Genomic DNA, 20,025 nt, shown 5'->3' with positions numbered 1-20,025 from the left:
GGCATAAAATTGATAAGCATTCTTTCTCAGTGGTGGTATAGTTCCTTTCTACATCACTTAAATTACGGCTTGCATAATGAATTGGAGGATCCACTTTATTATCATCCGCTTGGTATAAAATTGCTCCTACAACATACATAGATGCATCGGCATGAATATTGAATTCTTTTGTTCGATATTTGGGGGTGCCAATACTGGTCCTTCAATTAAATTTTGCTTAAGAAATTCAAATGCTTCTTGACAAGTAGCAACCAAATTAAAAGGAGTATCCTTTTGTAGCAAATTTGTCAAAGGTGAGGCCACTTTGTGAAATTGGAAATGAATCATCAATAATAATTTAGAAGCCCCAAAAAATCAATGCAATTTCGTTAGGTTTGTTGGAGGTGGAAGTGCAGAAATATTTGCAATTTTAGTTGGATCCATAGCAATGCCTTTTTTAGAAACGATATGTCTCAAAAACGTTCCTTTTGGCATTCCAAAAACAAATTTATCAGGTTTCAAGGAGATACCTAATTTGTCACTACATTCAAACACTTACGCCAATTGATAAGACATTTCTACAAAAATCATCTAGAAAAACTTCCATCCATTGTTGTAGAAAATCTTCATAAGCAGCAATCATAACTCTTTGAAATGTCACAGGTGCATTACATAAGCCAAAAGGCATTACTTTATAAGCAAATGTACCCCATTCAGTAGTGAAGGTAGTTTTGGATTGATCTTTTGGATGAATTAGTACTTGATTGTAGCCACTAAATCCATCTATGAAAGAATATAGCTCATGGCTTGCAACTTTATCAAGTACTTAATCTCTAAATGGCAAAGGAAAATGATATTTACGTTTTTTACTATTTAGCTTTCTATAATCAACACAAATGCAAATCTTCTTACTATTCTTCTTGGGTACTACCACAATAGGGGAAACCCATTTACTATATGCAATAGGATAAATAAATCCCGGATCAAGAAGCTTAGTAATCTCAGCTTTGACCAATTCTGCATACAAAGGATTTGTTTGCCGTTGGCATTGACGTACGGGTTTTGTGCCTGGTTCTAGTTCAATATAATGCTGATAAAGTTTAGCTTTAATACCTTTAAGGTCAGTATAAGACCAAGCAAATTCCCCAACATGTGCTTATAATACTTCCTCAAACCTTCCCCAATCTTGGGATTCCAAGTGAGCTCCTAGATTTAAATATTTCCCTTCTTCCATTTCTATTTTAATTACTTTCACTTTGGGCTCTTCAAGAAACAAAGAGGCTATTTTCCAAGGCTTGATTGTAGGTACATCCTCAGATATCCCCATTAATACATTTTCAAGCAAACTATTCCTGGCACTCAATTCTGGTTCTTCTTCCCTTGCATTCACACAATGTACCCAAAGTAAAGACCTATAGGGAATAATAGCGAGATTATCTTGAGTAGCACCATCAATGTAACGTGTCCACCTGTTGTCTTCAGGACATGTCTTAGCAGTCCATCAGAAAGGATGTCTAGAAAGCTCCGCCCGACACTCCCATGGAATGTTACAGGGTTTGCGATCTAGGACTTTATGCGTCTGCCATGTAGCGGAAGTATTCTAGCCGTTCCCACTTAGGACCGACGTGAATCAGGGTTTTCCCTATTGGTAATTTCCTAAATGACAACTAGTGTCGAACCCGAGCGAACTACTTTACGCAGAAAGGCCAGGTTCAAAGCGGATTCACGCTGCACTTGGTTCAAGGAGAATGGGAAACGATAGGGATGCAAGGCTCGAGCTCTCTGCCATAAGGCATAGTCCCATTCCGTTTCCCTAAAATAGCATAAATCGGGATTATTATAACTTAGACTCTAGGTCAGCGCCCTTGTTGTTCATGTCCTTTGAACGATCTTCTTGCTGCCCATCATGATTGAGAAAAGTTTCCGGCCAACCGGAACCACCCATCGGTAGGACAGACCCATGGCCACATCCATCGCACTTTCCTCAAGTTTTTTTAGTTATCTAATTACCTACCACATTTAGTTGTACATGCATCAATCAGCTTCCTTAATTAGCCCGTTAGGCACTGGTTCCTTCACGTAATCATAGCACTTGACATAAAAAAGAAATGTCAAACAAGTCCTTTTCACAGCTTATCATATTTATATTTGAAATACATTTATAACATCCAGCCCATATGCTTATCCATAATCCACCCAAAGGCTATCCAGCAATCCACAGGGATTACTAATCCAAGATTCTGCCCCCATAGACTAGTATGCAAGCCTCGAGATCCAATCCCGAGTCACGTTGGCCTCTTGTGCAGGGCCCGTAAGGCGAGGGATTTACAGCCAGAGTCCCCCTCTAGCACCCAAGTGTCCTCCTGCTCCAAGTAGCACTCAACGGAGAGACCTCTCACGGTGGGTTCAGTCCACCTTCTCGACGTGGTTAACAACCCCCTTGGTTAGGGTCAGGTAGGCAGTTGCGGGTAACTGAAGCTGCCTCTCCCTTCAGGTCTTCAACCTGAAGCATTAGATATCCATTCATCCTTTAATTCTTTGAGCAAACAAAGCAAACAGTGCTCTCTAAATTGCTACAAGCACAATCATTTCCAGTGGTCGTTATTTTGGCCAATTGCTAAGGAGTGAATCCTTCTTTCTGAATGCATCCAGCACTCGATCGGAGATCAATTGCAACTTGGCAAGATCCCCAAGGGTTTGCTTGCTAACCCTATATCCTTGGGTTAGGGACGTACCCTATTAACCCGACTTAATACCTTAAGTTCAAATAGCAGTACATATGTTATTCCAATTTACTGATTGGCCTTTTGCTTCCAAGCAAATATCTAATCCCCGTATCTTGGTCCCCTTACCCAAGAAATGTACTATATCAGGACGATTATTCATCCTCTTGCAAGATAAACTTGCGTAAGAATCTGCCAATCTCATTTTGAGGATTTGGCCATTCCCTTGTGATCAAATCACAAGATCGTGCGACTCTTCAACTTGTTGCCAAGTGTTGCACCTATTCCATGGGACTATTCTACCCATCAAATGGCGTCTTCTAATCATGAAATCATGATTAGATAGGAAACAGGGTTAGGGTGTCTTCATATTAACCCATTCCTGATTGCACTAGGCCAATATTGTGAGTCCTAAGGTTCCAAATTCAAACTGAGTTTCATCTTTTTACCGAGTGATCCTTACGATAGAAAGCCTAGATCGTCTCTCACAAGTACGTCCTATTGTCCCTACATTCCGTGAATGTGGGCAAGTCTTTAGGTTTAAGAGTTTCAGCTTTAGCAATAAGAGCGATTCGGTCATGTCCTCAACGTGCTAAACCCTAGTTAGCTTTTTGGGATATGTTGCGTTTAATTAACCCTTCCTAAACAAGTCCCTCGCGGTTTTTAGGTGTTTAGGTTTAAACCAATTTACTTGTCTATTCTTGAATATATTTGTGATACCATTTTCGTAACCACATTGATTCATTGCCTACTTTTGAGTAGATTTACAAACCCTACTTTTCTGGTTAAAATCAAAGCATATGCTAAGTTATGGCATAACTTCCATTGATTCATCTAGAACATGCATTCAAGATTTATGCTACTAAGCATTAGGGTTTTATGTGAACCATGCAACATCTTTCCTACTTCTTTTCTAACTGAGATATTAGTACGACGTTGAATGAGTATTACACAACCTTTCGTAACTATTTACGTAGTTGATTGAGATTTAAGCCAATTGACTAGACTTGAATCTACTTTACGCAGATTTAAGAACCATTTCCATGCCTAGCAATTTCCTATAGTTGTTAGCTACCTTCTTTAAATAATTATTTTGAAGAAAAGATGTTCAATAATGCGACATACGATTTATTCCTTCCATGCATAATCAAAGTGTACTATCATTGTTTTGACTTGTAAAGATGGGCATTTAGTTAATCTAAGTTCGTTATTTTGCAATGCATAAAAACCACTTGCTAGGAATGCATAGAAATCTTATGCTCCTCTATTTCATTTGTTTAATACAAATGACCGATTCTTTGATCGAAGTTATTTCCTTTAATTTAGCCAAGGTATTTCAATCGAAAAAAATGCATCCTAATTTTTGTAAATGAATCATGCACAATTGAAATATTACGACATAAAACAGAATTAGGAAGAAAACCTGGACTTGTGGTGATATGTCCACATGGATGTTAGGAGATGATCCTCCTGCATTTGCGCCTTGTGCCTTCTTAGGAGCCATCGAGACTTGGACCTTCTCACCTTGGTCACGGACTTATGATCTTGGCCCGTCTCTTTTGAATGCGAAACTCCCTTTGTGATTGTTTGCACCGTCTTTCAGAATCGGCTTTAGAAGGCTTTATAGGTTTCCTTCTTGAAGTAGGGATTTCACGATTAGGACCAATGGTTTCAAAAGGGCTTGTGTAGGAATGCAATGGGAGACCTTAAAAGACTTGTATGGGGGGAAAATCAACAGAAATGACTTTGTGGAAAAGCTAAGGGAAAGTTCTCAATTTCCGTGGATGCAAGGTGAAAGGATGCTTAAATCCTCGATTTGTAAAAATCGCTTTCGTAAAGGGAAAAAGGGTCCATGGAAAGGGGGTTTAAAACCCGGCCAGTGGAATGACAAAAATCAAAGGGAAAAAGGGCTTCTTTCTCAGGGTAACTGTGCTTTTAAACCCACTTGAGAGGGCAATAAGAAAAGGCCCACAGGAAGGGGGTTTTGGATCCCGGGGGTTTGGGGGGGGGGGTTATTAAACCCACTTGAAAGGGCTTTGAGGAAGCCCACAAGAAAGAATTTTGTGGAGCTTGCAATATGAAAGGGGCTTATGACAGCCCCCTTAGAAGCTTCTCTAAGAAGCTTCTAAGGAGCTTCAACATGTGGCGAAGGGATTGAAGATGGCGGTCAGACGGCGGATGGTTGGCAATAGGACGAGCTGACGGCTTGGGCAGCGCTCCTCCCTCATGGCACGGCAGAGCAGCATGGTTCCTCCACGACTCTTTCAGCCTTCGACTGGCAGCATCAAATCTCCACCCATTCTCCTTCTCTACAGTAGCGTGTTACGACTCTCCCCACTCAGCAGCGTGACAGCTCTCTCTTCCCTCTTTCCCTCTCCATAGCCCTGGTTTTTATAGCCAGAGGGAGAGGTACCTCCCTCCCTCCACGTGGCCATATGCATGGCTATAACCTTCCCATGAGCTCCAGCAAGGATGCTCAATCATCTCGCCTCCCCTCCCTCTCCTCCAGCATGACCGTCAACTGGGGGAGAGAGGGATAATTTTAAAAAATTGCCATTATTCCAAAAATTATCCTTTTTTCCTCCTAAGAGGAGGTTCTTATGAAGAGCACAGGTTTTTATTAACCCATAGTCCTAAGTCAATTGGCCCATGGAGACCGTACTGTCCATGACCACAATGCCAGTATTCCCTTGCGTGAGTATCATGGGGTTTAGAAATATTATCACGGAAATATTGTAAAATATTACACGGCGCAGCGAACAGAATCTGAGAAAGAGATAGAGAGTACACAACAGATAAGAGGAGAATCAGTAAATTCTTTAACTCCAAACAACTGATACAAAGATGGCTCTGTCCACCCGTGCGCTTCCACTGTGTGAAGCTTAGATGGCGATCTAGAGAGAAGATAGGTGAAGAGTTTAAGGCTAGCTGGAACAACAACTCTGACGGGGTGAAAGATCAGTGAGTGATGGCTGCGAAGGGGTTTAGCTTTTATAGCCCGCGAAGGTCGTTAGGTCGGCCTGCTGACTGACCTACCATATGAGCCTCCACTAGTCGGCCACAGAATATTCCAGGGAATATTCCCTTTACCATCGGACCCCACAATAGGGGCCCCTTTTAACTCCCTTACCAAGCAACTCAATGCAATGTGCCTTGAGTTGCTACCAGCTTAACCACTCCGTCTAACCCAAAGATTAGACCCACAACAGTCACCTTTTTGCCATCCGGTCACATAGACCTCATCTGATATACAAGTCAGGACTCAACCAATGTCCGGGCTCACATTTGGCTTCTCCTCATAATGGGGGCCTTACAACTTTGAGCACCATGGATCATTGGTAGCACCTAATGAAGGGTGGGGCATTGATCATATCTAACACCCCCCCTCAATGTCCACCCATAGGTGAACTATCTCCTCGGCCCAATGCCGAGTCTCTGAAGATGAACTTGAAGCAGATCCTTCGTAAGTGCTTTGGTGAGGATATCTGCTCCATTCTCCTCTGTTGGACAGTAGACCAATTCCACTATCCCATCCTCCATCAAATCACGCACATAGTGATACTGGATCTCTATATGTTTGGTGCGTGCATGAAACACTGGATTTTTGGCAATGGCGATGCAACTCTGATTGTCACATCTCAGCACAGTTGGTTCTTCATCCTGCACTCCCATATGCCATAGAATCCTTCTCAACCATACGGCCTCACATGCAGCAAAACAAGCTGCCTTGTACTCTGCTTCGGTAGAAGACAATGCCAATGTTGGTTGCTTCTTACTAATCCAAGAGAAAATTCCTGAACCCAAAGAGAAACAATAACCAGAAACTGACTTCCTGGAATCAATGTCTCCTGCCCAATCTGAGTCACAGTTCCCCACAAGAGAAGTTCTGAAATTGTATGTGATACCATAGTCAAGAGTTTTCTTCAAGTATCTGAGCACCCGCATCCCAGCCTTCCAATGACTCTCATGAGGTTTGTTTGAGAACCTGCTCAAAACACCAACAGCAAAATTGATATCTGGTCTGGTGTTACACAAGTAGATTAGACTACCGACCAACCTCCTATACCTCCCAATGTCTGCTAATGCTGATGTATCCTCAACGGATAACTTTGCATTCACCTCCATAGGTGTAGCTATCTCCTTGCACTCGGTCATGCCAAATGCCTTCAAGATCTCCCATGCATACTTCTTCTGAGAGATGAAGATCTTTCCTGGCTCTTGCCAGACTTCAATCCCCAAACAATAGTGCATCAAGCCCAAGTCTGTCATTTCAAACTCAGAACTCAAAGCCTTTCGAGTTTGGTTGATCATATCTTCATAGTCACCTGTAATAAGAAGGTCGTCCACATATAGGACAATCACTACAGACTTTTTACCATCCCTGTAAACATACAAGTTAGCATCTGAGGCACATCTTTTGAAGTTTAGGTTTAAAAAGAACCTAACTATCCGCTGGTACCATGCTCTGGGGGCTTGTTTCAGCCCATACAATGCCTTCTTCAATTTACACACTTTGTTCTCAGAATGGGGGGCCTCAAACCCTGGTGGCTGAGCCACGTACACCTCCTCCTTGAGGTCACCATTTAAGAACGCTGACTTAACATCCATTTGGTACAATGGCCACTTCTTGTGGGCAGCCACTGCAAGTACTATGCGAATAGTGGTCATTCTGGCAGTTGGGGCAAATGACTCTTGAAAATCAAACCCTTCAACTTGTGAAAATCCTTGGGCAACCAGTCTAACTTTGTACTTTTCTAAGGTACTATCAGCCTTGTACTTTACCTTCCAGATCCACTTGGTGCCAATAACCTTCCTCTTTGCTGGTCGATCCACTAGCTCTTAAGTGTCATTCTTCATTATGCTGTCATACTCCGCCTGCATAGCATCCTTCCATGATGGATATGCAAGTGCTTCTTCTAAGTTAGTTGGCTCCTTTACTTCTCTCATAATCTCAACCATCAAGGCCATATTGACTATGTGAGCACAAGCCCTCCTTTGCTCCTCTATTCTCTGAGACCTCCTTGGTCCGTCTGCCTTCTCCTCAACAGATGCAGGCATAGGATTATTGTGGTCATAGAGCTGCTTCACCCAGCGCGGCAATGGCTTTTCCGGTGGGGTGATGTCAGGTTGGTGAACTTTTTCCTCATCATCTGAAGATGATGCTTCCTCCTCCTTAAGGATAGGGATAGCTCTCGAGACAGGTTCATAATGGACTACTTCTTCGCTTGATGATAAAGTGGAAGAACTTGCCTTCTCCTCCTCCACTGTATGCGGCTCCTCCTTGAACACCACATCACGACTCGCGATGATCTTCTTTGCCTCTTGGTCATATAACTTGTAAGCCTTCTGCTCATCACTATAACCCAAGAAGATACATTTTCTGCTTTTTGGTTGTAACTTGTTTCTCTTCTCATCTGGAACATGTGCATAACATTCACATCCAAAAATTCTGAAATGTGAAACAGATGGTTTCTTACCAGTGTAAGCATAGCTCCGATTTAGAATGTAGACTGCAGTATTAACAGCTTCAGCCCAAAAATGGTTAGGCAATCCCTTGCCCTTTAGCATGCATCTTGCCATCTCCACAATGGTGCGATTCCTGCGTTCCACAACACCGTTCTGCTGAGGTGTGTGAGGCGTCGTCAATTGACGCTTGATCCCTTTGCTCTTGCAAAAGCCTTCAAACTCCTTTGAGTTGAACTCACCACCACCATCTGTTCTAAATTTCTTCACACTTTTCCCTGTTTCATTCTCAACAAGTATTAGCCATTCTTTAAACTTACCAAAAGCTTGAGCCTTATCACGAAGGAAGTACACCCACATCTTCCTATTGTAGTCGTCGACAATCAACGTAAAATAAGAAGATCCCCCCAAGGCCTGTGTAGGCATCTTACCACACAAGTCAGCATGCACCAACTCTAGAGAAGCTTATGCTCTATTCTTGCTTTCTTGTGGAAATGCCTTTCTTTGTTGCTTGCCCATCATACAAGCTTCACATGGTTCCTTCAATTCAGTTATTGTAGGTAGGTGAGCAACCATACCTTGCTTTTGCATCTCCTTCAATACTGCAAATCCGATGTGTCCAAACCTTTCATGCCAAAGCTTACTTGTGCCCACTCCAGCGGTGGTTGTAAGAGCACTTAGCTCATACAAGTTGTTCCTTCTTTCTCCTTTGCCAACAATTGTGCGAGCACTATCAATAATTTCTGCACCTGTCTTCTTGAACCTCACTTCATGACCAAGATCAGTTATGGCAGCAATTGATAAGAGATTTCTCCTGATTTCGGGAACATACAACACATTTGAAAGCTTTTTGACTTCACCATTTGCAGCAACAAAAGAAATAGTACATGTGCCCGCAGCAGGGCATTTAGCATCATTTCCAACCGTCACAGTGATGGATTCTTGTAGAGGCTGCATAGAACTGTATAGACCTTTCTTGTTGGTCATGTGACGGGAGGCCCCACTATCCAACACCCAAGAGTCAGTGGTAGATTCTTCTTGCGCCGAGGAGCACACTTCCTCAATGATCGCCATGAATAATTCCAACTCTGCTTCAGCCGTATTGGCTGTCTCTTTCCCTTTACTTTTAAGGGTACCATTCTTTTCATCTGCCTTCTTGACACGACAATCTGCAATTGCATGTCCTTTCTTCTTACAGTAGAAGCACTCTCCTTGAAACTTCTTCTTGCCGCCCTTCTTCTTTTTGTCACCATCATTTTTGGTGGAGAAAACACCTTTGCCTTTTGCATTGGCAGAGAATGCAGCATCTCCATTGTTGCTTCCTTCTCGGGCTTTCAGCCTCAACTCCTCCTCCATTAATAATGCACAAAACTCCTCAAAAGTCAAAGCTTGAGGTCTCACATGAGTATTAAGGGCAGTTACAAGTCCATCAAACTTTTGTGGACAAATCCGAAGACACCTCCGAGCTAGCTCTTCGCTAGTCTTTTGTATCCCAGCGCCAGCCATCTGGTCGCGCAGATTCTTAATCCGAGTGATGAATGCTTCAACCGTCTCTCCTTCAGCAAACTTCTCCGCTGCTAGTTGATTCTCCAAGTTTTGAATCCTTGTTTGGTTTCGTGTTTCATACTGACTCCTTAGTACATTCCAAGCCTCTGACGCTTTGGTTGTATGCTGAATCAGAGTCCAAACACTGTCATAATAGCTTGTAACTAAGGCACACAATGCATCTGCATTCCTTCGTTTCCAAGCTCGTAGAAGATCTGCATTCGGAGGAATCATCACACTAGGATTTGATGGGTCGGGGGTAGGCTGTGGTTCTGCGTCAGTCCCCAGCACAGTCTCCAGAAGCTCATAAGAATCAAGGATAGTTGCAATTTTGAACTTCCACAAGGTGTAGTTTGTACCATCTAAATTGCCTTCGCTAAAGGTTGGTGGACGAATCCTCAGTGTTTGAATAGCCGGTACAGCAGCACCACCTCCTGCACCACTTCTTGATGTGCCAGAACTGCTTTCCGGAGTCGACATCATTTCTCTTTGCTGTTGAAGCCTTTGCCTCTTGCACGCTCTCCAATCTCTAGAGCCCCCTGGGCTCTGATACCATGTAAAATATTACACGGCGCAGCGAACAGAATCTGAGAAAGAGATAGAGAGTACACAACAGATAAGAGGAGAATCAGTAAATTCTTTAACTCCAAACAACTGATACAAAGATGGCTCTGTCCACCCGTGCGCTTCCACTGTGTGAAGCTTAGATGGCGATCTAGACAGAAGATAGGTGAAGAGTTTAAGGCTAGCTGGAACAACAACTCTGACTGGGTGAAAGATCAGTGAGTGATGGCTGCGAAGGGGTTTAGCTTTTATAGCCCGCGAAGGTCGTTAGGTCGGCCTGCTGACCGACCTACCATATGAGCCTCCACTAGTCGGCCACGGAATATTCCAGGGAATATTCCCTTTACCATCGGACCCCACAATAGGGGCCCCTTTTAACTCCCTTACCATGCAACTCAATGCAATGTGCCTCGAGTTGCTACCAGCTTAACCACTCCGTCTAACCCAAAGATTAGACCCACAACAGTCACCTTTTTGCCATCCGGTCACATAGACCTCATCTGATATACAAGTCAGGACTCAACCAATGTCCGGGCTCACATTTGTCTTCTCCTCATAATGGGGGCCTTACAACTTTGAGCACCATGGATCATTGGTAGCACCTAATGAAGGGTGGGGCATTGATCATATCTAACAAATATTACATTCTCTTTCCCTTGGAGGAATTGAGATGTCCTCATCTCAAGATAAACTAGGGATATTGATGTTTGAGAGTGTGATCTCCCTTAGCATCTTTTAATAGGCTGGATCATGGCATGCTTCCTCTCTAGCTAGCTCAATTATTGGGTTGTTCCGCATGGACACCTTTGTAGCTAGAGATCTAGTTGTTGATGGGTTTTGCAAGATTAGAGAATTAAGGAATTCCTTGCCACTGAGTGCATCGACAACTACATTCTCCTTTCCAGGTCGGTATTTGATTTCAAAGTCATACTCTTCCAACACTTCAATCCACAGATGTTGCCTCATGTTGCGCTCATTTTGGGTAAAGATCCACTTGAGACTCTTATGATCAGCCACTAGAGTAAACTTGTTACCCAACAGGTAGTGTCTCCAAAGCTTTAGAGCATGGATGACAACTAAGAGTTCTAGATGATGGGTAGCATAATTCTTCTCATGACTCTTCAATTTCCTTGAAGAATATGCTACAGGATGACTTTCCTGCATGAGCACACATCCTAAGGCAAGTGTGCTAGCATCAGTACTACCTCGAACTCCTTATTACTGAGGTCTAGAAGTTTTAAGATAGGTCTGATACCAAGCTTTGCTTCAATCTCTCAAAGCTGGTTTATTCGGGAGTTGACGATGCAATGGAAGTTTGCTTCTTCAGTAAGTCCGTCAGAGGTGCTGCAATCAAAGCATAGTTTTTGATGAAGACCTTATACCATCCTGTCAATCCAAGAAAACTGCGTATTTACTTGATAGTTGTTGGTATTGGCCATTCTAGCACATCTCTGACCTTGGCTGGGTTCATAAAGATTCCTTCTGCTGATACGATGAATCCCAAATATTCAATCTGACGTTTGAAGAATGCACACTTCTTCATCCTAGCATATAGCTTATGTGCCCTCATTGTCTCAAGGACAATCCGAAGTTGGGGTTCATGATCTTCTTCCTGTTTGGAATAGACTAAAGTATCGTCGAAGAAGACGAGTATGAAGTCATCAAGATATGGCCTAAAGATATCCTACATTAACCTGTTGAAGGTGGCTGGTGCATTCGTAAGCCCGAATGGCATAACTAGAAACTCAAAGTGCCCATATCTTGTGTTGAAGGCCGTCTTTGGGATATCTTCTTCCTTGATCCTTATCTGATAGTAACCAGACCTGAGATCAATCTTGGAGAAGATCTTCGCATCCTGAAGATGATTAAGAAGCTCATCTATTCTAGGAATAGGGTACTTTTTTTTGACAGTTGATTGATTCAACCCTCTGTAATCAATACACAATCGAAGCATTCCATCTTTCTTTTTCTGGAACAGTACTGGAGCTCCCCATGGTGAACTGCTAGGACGAATGTAGCCTTGATCTAGTAGTTGCTTAAGTTGTTCCTTCAGCTCAATTGCTTCCGGTATGGACATTCTATAGGGTCTCTTTGCAATTGGCGCAACTCCTGGCACTAGCTTGATCTCATGGTCAAGGAAATACGTCCACATATTCCTTTAGCCATGAAGGTCCTTCACTAGACTCCTGCTTCTGATCTAACTTGTTGAGCTTAATCAAGTAGATAGGTAGTTCTTTTTTGACTCCCTTTATAATCGGAGATGCTTTGGCCAATTGAATTTTTGGCTTCCCTGCTTCACCTTGAGTTGTGACCAATTCCCCTTCAAAGTTTCGAAAGGAAATTTGGCCCTTTCGACAATGAATGTGGGCGTCATTAGGTTTAAGCCAATCCATTCCGAGTAGACACTCATGGATACCTAAGTTTATGACTTTGAATTTGACCGGAGTCATCTTTCCTCCCAAAAAGAATTCCACCTTAGCAGTTTGCCTGGTACAAGTGACCTCACGACCATTTGCTAATTCCACAAGCAAGGCAGGTGCTTCTATTGTGGCTATTCCTAATCTTTTTGCACAAACTGGTGAGATAAAGGAATGTGTACTACCACAATCAATCAAGGTCTTGAAATCTTTACCTTGATAGTCCGATGGTATCTGAATCACCGAGAACTGGCGATTCGGCCCTTTCTTGTGAAGAGCGGCATGGACGGTCACCCTTTCAAACTCTACTTCCATGGTCGGATCTTCTTCTTCTTCGCACATTTCCCTATTGGCAACACAGGCGGTTCTTCCTCTGCCTCGGGTAGCGGCTCCTTAGCCACGGCCAGTTCCTTGGAAAGGTGCTTGGCGATGTCCTCCTCCAAGCTTGGGACAATGCCTCTTGAAATGTCTTGGCTCGTTGCAGTGGAAACAACAAAAGTTCCGGCCGTTGCTTTGCGTAGGGACAAAGTTGTTGGCATTATTAGTCCTTGCTTTCTTTCTTTGTCCCCGATTCTGACCTTGAACTCTCACTACAATAGAAACGAGGCATAGACGCGCATGTTAGATGCTCAAAGTCGGGCACATCTATCATTGTGTCTATATGTGCGTGTAAAAGAGCGTGTAAATAGATGCGAATTTTGTGTCTATATATCCGCGTAAATATACGCTAATATAGACGTGCCTCCAAACACACAATTATTTAACCACCTAAAATTGGACTTTATATAATTAAAAAACCAGAGTTAATAATCATTTAACCACCTGAAATTGATTCTTGAGTATGCACATGTGCACATGATAAAAACCATAGAATTAAGAATACACATTAAATCATTGAATAAAAAAACTAGAGTTAATAATTATTTTTGCATTGCTCTCTAATGAATGGTAGTTCCTCCAGTTGACAAGCCTGCTATAAGTAATTAGCAGCAAGTGACAGAAAACATTATTATTGGTGCGCAGATCGGTCGCAGATAGCTCACGTGGTGAATCCCGGAAGGTCCCCAAGAACAAAGTACTCTACCTTTTTGCACAAAAAACCATGTAAAAGCATGCACGACAAGAGGCAAGAGACAAATTGGGTTCAATCTCCCCCATGCCTTGTGTGAGCGCTTCACAAAGCATGTATTTAATGTATATTTCCAATCTTCATGCTCAATAATAGCCCAATTTACAAAAATATGACAAGCTTTTAGCTTTTGAGTTTGCTTTCTACAAAAATAGGAAAATAAAGCTAATGGACGGTGCCCATAGTGTCTGGCACGCCCAATCTCAATGTCCAAATAGAAATAACATATCCAGGTGCATAAGCGCATACAAAATAATAATAAATAATCAATGTCTCAATAGATATAACAAAATATAGGTGTGGCGCCTATCAAAATATAGTCCAAATGTCGAATACTCGCTAGACTCCAATGCTTTCCTCCGCCACTGCTGCTATCTCTACACATCAACTGAAGCATTCACAATCGTTAGTAAAATAATACAATTAAACCGACAAAAGTGAATACCTAGCAGTCTTTAGCTACATAAATAAATCAACTAGTTAGAAATAAATCCTAACCTTAATTTATTACGAGTGTGCACTCTAAACTCATAAACGTTTATTAATTTAATATGCATTTTGCGGAATCACCCGCTATGGAATCACCCATGTACACACTAAATTAATGAAACGCCCGAAAAGGACAGGTGTCCCCATCAACTTCTCGCACAAAGAATCCTCTTTGTGTATGAGCCCCGGTCATCTAAGTTTACGGAATCCACTGTAAAACCTCACGGAATCCACCGTGGAATACACGCGCGCGCCAAAAGCATTGACCTAGAAACCGCGTCTGACAGTGCATCTATACTGCATCTCAGATGCCGATATAGACCCGCTTTGGACAAAGGGTTGACTTTAGGGACGCGTCTGAGAGCGCGTCTATCCTGCAATTTAGATGAGGTTATACACCCGCCAATGCCAGCTCTGATAAAAAACAATTTTCATTACCTAAACAATATATTTTTGCAATGATGAATGTGACCAATCCCATGTTTGTGTTTATCAGTTTTCTTGTTTACGAGAAGCATTAGCACTTAAGTTTTATGCTCAATGTCTAAAGAAAGCAAGATTATTAGCACTTTCAAGTGCCATGAGTATCCATGTATTTTTTCTATGTGTGAGTATCAAAAGCCTTCTCTTACATAATGATTCTAGGCTCACTGAATGATTTTTCACAATTAATGTAGGATTGGATCAAGGATTATGGCTCTTTGAAAATGTTTAGATGTGAATGAAGGTAATATATGATTTTTTGTATGCAAACAAATTTGTCTTTTTCCTGTGTTTTTTTGCAGATGTCGCATCCTATGTTTTTTTTGCAGATGTTGCATCCTGGTTCATCTAGCAATGACCTGGATTTGGATCGCATGAATGATACATAGGCCTTGTTTAGCAGGGGGTCAATGCTTTTTTTGGAGGTTTTCCTAGTAGGAAAGACTTCATGGGAGAGATGACCAAACACCTTGGCCGCTCTCCCACAGCAGACAAGGTGTTCAGTGTCATGTCTCGAATTCCTCTAATGTCTTTTCCTGGCACTACTTCCCAAACTCCAATTGTAGGTACTCCACGTGCAGCACATGTACATGCATCGACTGAAGCACAAGCGTCAGCCAACGCACGTGTATCTGCAGAAGCACGTGCATCCAGCGAGGCAAAGGGTAGTCAACAGAGAGGGAGGAGGGAGAGTCAAGGGGGAGGATGAGGCTTGTGTGGGGGTTTCCTAGGAGGTGGTGAGCGATTGCTATCACCGGTAGATCACGTAGAGAAGCCAATACACCAGTACTATAGAGTTATAGATACTGATGGCATCTTCCATGATGATGAAGGAAGGGATGTAATGGCGTACATGAGGAGTGTCGTGCATGCAACGTATAAAGATTGTTTCGTCTACTTCAAAAATCAGAAAAGCAGCTTGTGGCAGGAGGTCTTGAGGGCAGTCCATAGGAGGTACCAAAATCCTGAGGGTCAGCGATTCTCGGATGATTGGGGATGCACAAAAGTGAGGGATTTGCTTCACAACAAAAGATCCCACCTCATGACACGTGCCAAGGACTCACTACGGAGGCACGACGAGGGGCATGGAGCCTATAGCCAACCACCTATGTGCCACCGCATACAGTGGAAGAAAGCCAATAAGAAAGCAGCAGAGAAAGTGAAGAGTCGCCAGCACGCAGAGGCATGACGGATCCAAATGGAAACCATGGGATCATCGCATTACGGATCGGGCGGTAGAGAGTCGTGGGAGGCAGAGTTTGTAAGTATATTTTGATTTCTAGTTTTTAAAAATTTATATTTCTTTCAATTCTTTATATAATTTGTTCTAATACATTGTGTCTCATAATTGTTTGTATATATCATGATTGTTTTGCAGACTACTATCGGATACCTACTTCTAGAGAGGTAGGTTACCATCGAGGCCATAACCGCGCAGCCACATGGCTTCACTTCTATGAGGAGGGTCTCATCACTGAGGACCAATACAATCAGCCTATGAGGATTCGACAGCCAGAGGAGGTATGTTTTTCTTACTTTCCTATTAAAAGTATAGCTAATTATAACTTTTTCTCCACCATGTCTACGTAAGCAACCTTGATCTTTTGTGTGTGTAGGCGAACCCGGATGTGGAGCATAGCGAGGAGGGGGATAGCAACGCTAGTAGCCATGGTGATGCTAGCGAAGATGTTTCTTCTTCAGATTTGTAGAGGAGCACCATACCTCCTCTATGGCCTTGTTTTCTTGTATATGTATTATCCATCTTTGAGCCTACTGCTTGCGGCCACGCTTTAGGTCACAAGCACTTAAACTCCCCATGTAAATGCTTTTGATCAATAATGAATACATGGACTTTTATTTTCAATTATTGTGATTTTAGATCCATTGTCTTTTTTCCAAACGCACAATCTGATGTATGGGAGAGGAAAAAAAACTTTTTTTTTCAGTTTTTTTTGTGTGTCTATCCGCAAGTCTAAATTGCAAAAAGCATGTGTTTATAAGCACATCTGAAATGGAGAGTACACGCACTCATACATGCGCTAGGTAATTCAAATTTAAAAATAAAATTGAATATCTTTTTCAAAAAAAATGAGTTTTTTTACTTTTCTTTCGCATCTATGAGTGAGTGCTTGTAAAAGCGCGTCTACAAGCATGTCTATATGCCCGTCTAATTTGCCAGATAGACGCGTTGGTAGACGCACATAATAAATTAAATAAATATCAATTTTGGTTTTTTTATGCGCTTGTATTCACGCGTGTATATGTGCGTTTGTTTCGCGTCTATTTTTGTGTGTAAATTCCTTTATACATGCGATTATAGACACGAAGTTGTAGTTGCACAAATAAACGGGCGGATAGACGTGCCCGTAAGATTTTCTCTATATTCAAAAATCGCATCTAAAAGTGCATCTAAGAGGCCTTTTTGTTGTAGTGTCTCTTCATTTGAGGTCTATATGGTCTCTGTTTGGGTCATTAAAAGACCAAGTTTTGATACCTCTTGGTCTAGCCTGCACCTCCTGAGTTACAGGCATAGCTCAAATGAGTGCGTCCTATAGATTTGATGGGTGCATAGATTCGAGACGTGTATTCACTGGTGGGTTTAAACCAGCACAAAATTTTGACACCTGCTGTGTCATGTCCATCTGTGGCGCATACTTAAGAAGTGAGACAAATTTAGAGTAGTATGCGTCAAGAGTGAGTCCCAACTGTTTTAGCTTGTAGAACTCATTCATTTTCTGCGTGCGATACGCAAGTGGTAAGTATCTTCCTTGCATGGCTTTCTTCAGCTTCTCCTAGATAACAGATCCTTCTACAATCCCTTGATCTCTGCACCATTGTTTCCACGATCCCTTGATCTCTGCACCATTATTTCCACCAAAGCCTGGTTTCGTCGGTGAGCTTCAATTTGGCGAGCATAACCTGGTTGGCGGGTGCAGTACCGGCTGCTTCAAAGTAATCCTCCATGGATTAAATCCAAATTTTAGCATCTGCTTGGATGGATCTACCTTTCCCGTCAAATTTGAGTGGCTTAATCTACTAGAGAAGAAACTTCTTCTCCTGGATTACGGCAGTACTTGATGTAGGGGGCGAACTAGGACTCTGTACCTGGGGTTGTGCCTGGATAATGGTTTCTTAATGTTATTACACTATAAACTTTGTGATTTATATTTTATCTCCAATTCAGCTATCAACCAAGAATCCTAATCACTTAACTTTTTATCAATTCTTATCGACAAAACAGACATTGATAAAAAGAAGTCTTATTGCATTCATATGGCATAGCCCTTTTGGAGTACAATATTTCCAAAGGTGATAGAGCAACTGTTTACATTTAGTTTGAGGAGAATAATGTTGTATTACATTTATCTACGAGAACTAGATAATAGTATGGTTTCGGGTCATGGATCTTCAGAAATCGGTAAGTCATTGGAAGATTAGGGTATCCTTTTCTTTGGAACCCATTCTTCTTGTAGCGCCCCAACACTTTGATCTTGTCGGCTGGGATTACACGGGTCACTTCCTCATATACATATGAGTTCAGCTCAACCCTCCGACCTCGAATATGTAAAGTTGAGTTTACGTGAGCCTCCACAAAAATGAACAGCTTCACAATCTTCAGGTCTTCCAACCACTTGATCCTCTTGAGGTTGGTTTGGAGGTATGCAAACCGATGGGCAGCTATGTAGTAGATTCCTGAGGCACCCATCCATCTTCGTTCCACATACAATGGCGATGGATTATAAATATGCTCTATGATGTTCATCATCTCAACCCTTTGTTGATAATCCGGGGAATGCATCACAGTCATAAACATGACTCGAAACACTAAGAACTTATTCCATGCTTCATATTTCTGCAAGACATCATCGTGTTGGGGTAAAGGCGCCTCCACCATGTTGCCCCGTGTATTACTACACTGATAGTACCCGCCACTGCACACTGCAGGTGGCGGGCGCCCGTCACGTCACTTTATTCTTTACATTCATTTTAGTGACTAGTAAATAAAGGAAGGCCCGATCACACATTGTGACTATTGGAGTTCCCATTTCTTATCTCTCTCTTTCTTGCTCTTGCTCTCCCGCCATAGCTCGCATGCAAGCTTCGATCCTTCTCGCCTTTCAACTGGTATCAGAGCTTGGCTTCCTCTTGCTCGAGCTCGACTCAGTGCTTCTCTACCTTTGCATCGACTCCCTTCACGCATTGGGTCTCCATCCCGGTAGCCATAGCCGATCTCCTGAGCTTCCAACACTCCCCAGCTTCCCGAGCTCCCTCCCGGCGTTGTTGGGCTTCTTCAGGGCCTTGCCCTTGAGGTATTGCATTAGATTTTGAAGGGTTTTACTTCAGTTCTCAGTTTTAAATAGGTGGAAGAAGAGGGGCATCCATCATTTGAAGCTTCAAAGCTCCATATCTCCCTTGCCCTTTTCTTTGGGCATTCATGGCTTTGTGTATGCCCTCTTTGGGGCCTCTTTGAGCCTCCCATCCACACCAACATTGCCACATGGAGCAGCCACTTCCCAGGACAGCCTGCGCTCAATTTGTGCCAGATTTCTGCCTGCCTACTCATCACGTTTTCAGCCTATATGCCTTGGCTCCTAAATGAGCACTTAAACAATGGTTACTAGAAGGCATTTGAGCTACTTTGAAAGCCTCTTTAGGCCTTGTGCTTGGCGTTGAAGCTTTGGGGCTCTCATTTACTGTTATATAATGCTAGAAACAGGGCAGCCACACTTGGCATTGGCATTTGATGCTTATACTCTACTCCGGTTACCTTGTTTGATGCCCGTATGCGGCCTACATGATGCCTAGTGCCTTGGGAATGTATGCACATGATTATGCCATGATTTTGGCCTAAAATATTGGCTGAAATTTCTCAATTTTGACAGTCAAACTTGGCTGTAATAACAGTGAGTTGAAGGTACTTTGGATGCTTTGTCACTTACCTATTGGTACCGGATGTATGCTTTGGGATTCGCCATCATGTAACTGACATTTGGGGACAACTTTGAGCTCATGTTTGAGCCTATGGAATGTATTTGAGCTACGCATAAGCTCCATCTTGATTGGTACTCATTGGCATTTGGACCAACTTGGCATGCTCTTGGACCACTTATGCCTCATATATATGCTTGATAGCTAGGCTTCATACATTACATGCTTTCGTTCGTGATATATGCCGCTTGGTTCGTCTATGCTTTACCGACATTGGGAGCTTTGCCTTGGATGTATTTGAGCA

The sequence above is a fragment of the Lygodium microphyllum genome, chromosome 17 (genome assembly GCF_053477565.2).
Source record: "Lygodium microphyllum isolate KBCC chromosome 17, Lygodium_microphyllum_v1.1.10, whole genome shotgun sequence".
Classification (NCBI taxonomy): Eukaryota; Viridiplantae; Streptophyta; class Polypodiopsida; order Schizaeales; family Lygodiaceae; genus Lygodium; species Lygodium microphyllum.
This window is presented reverse-complemented; position numbering follows the sequence as displayed.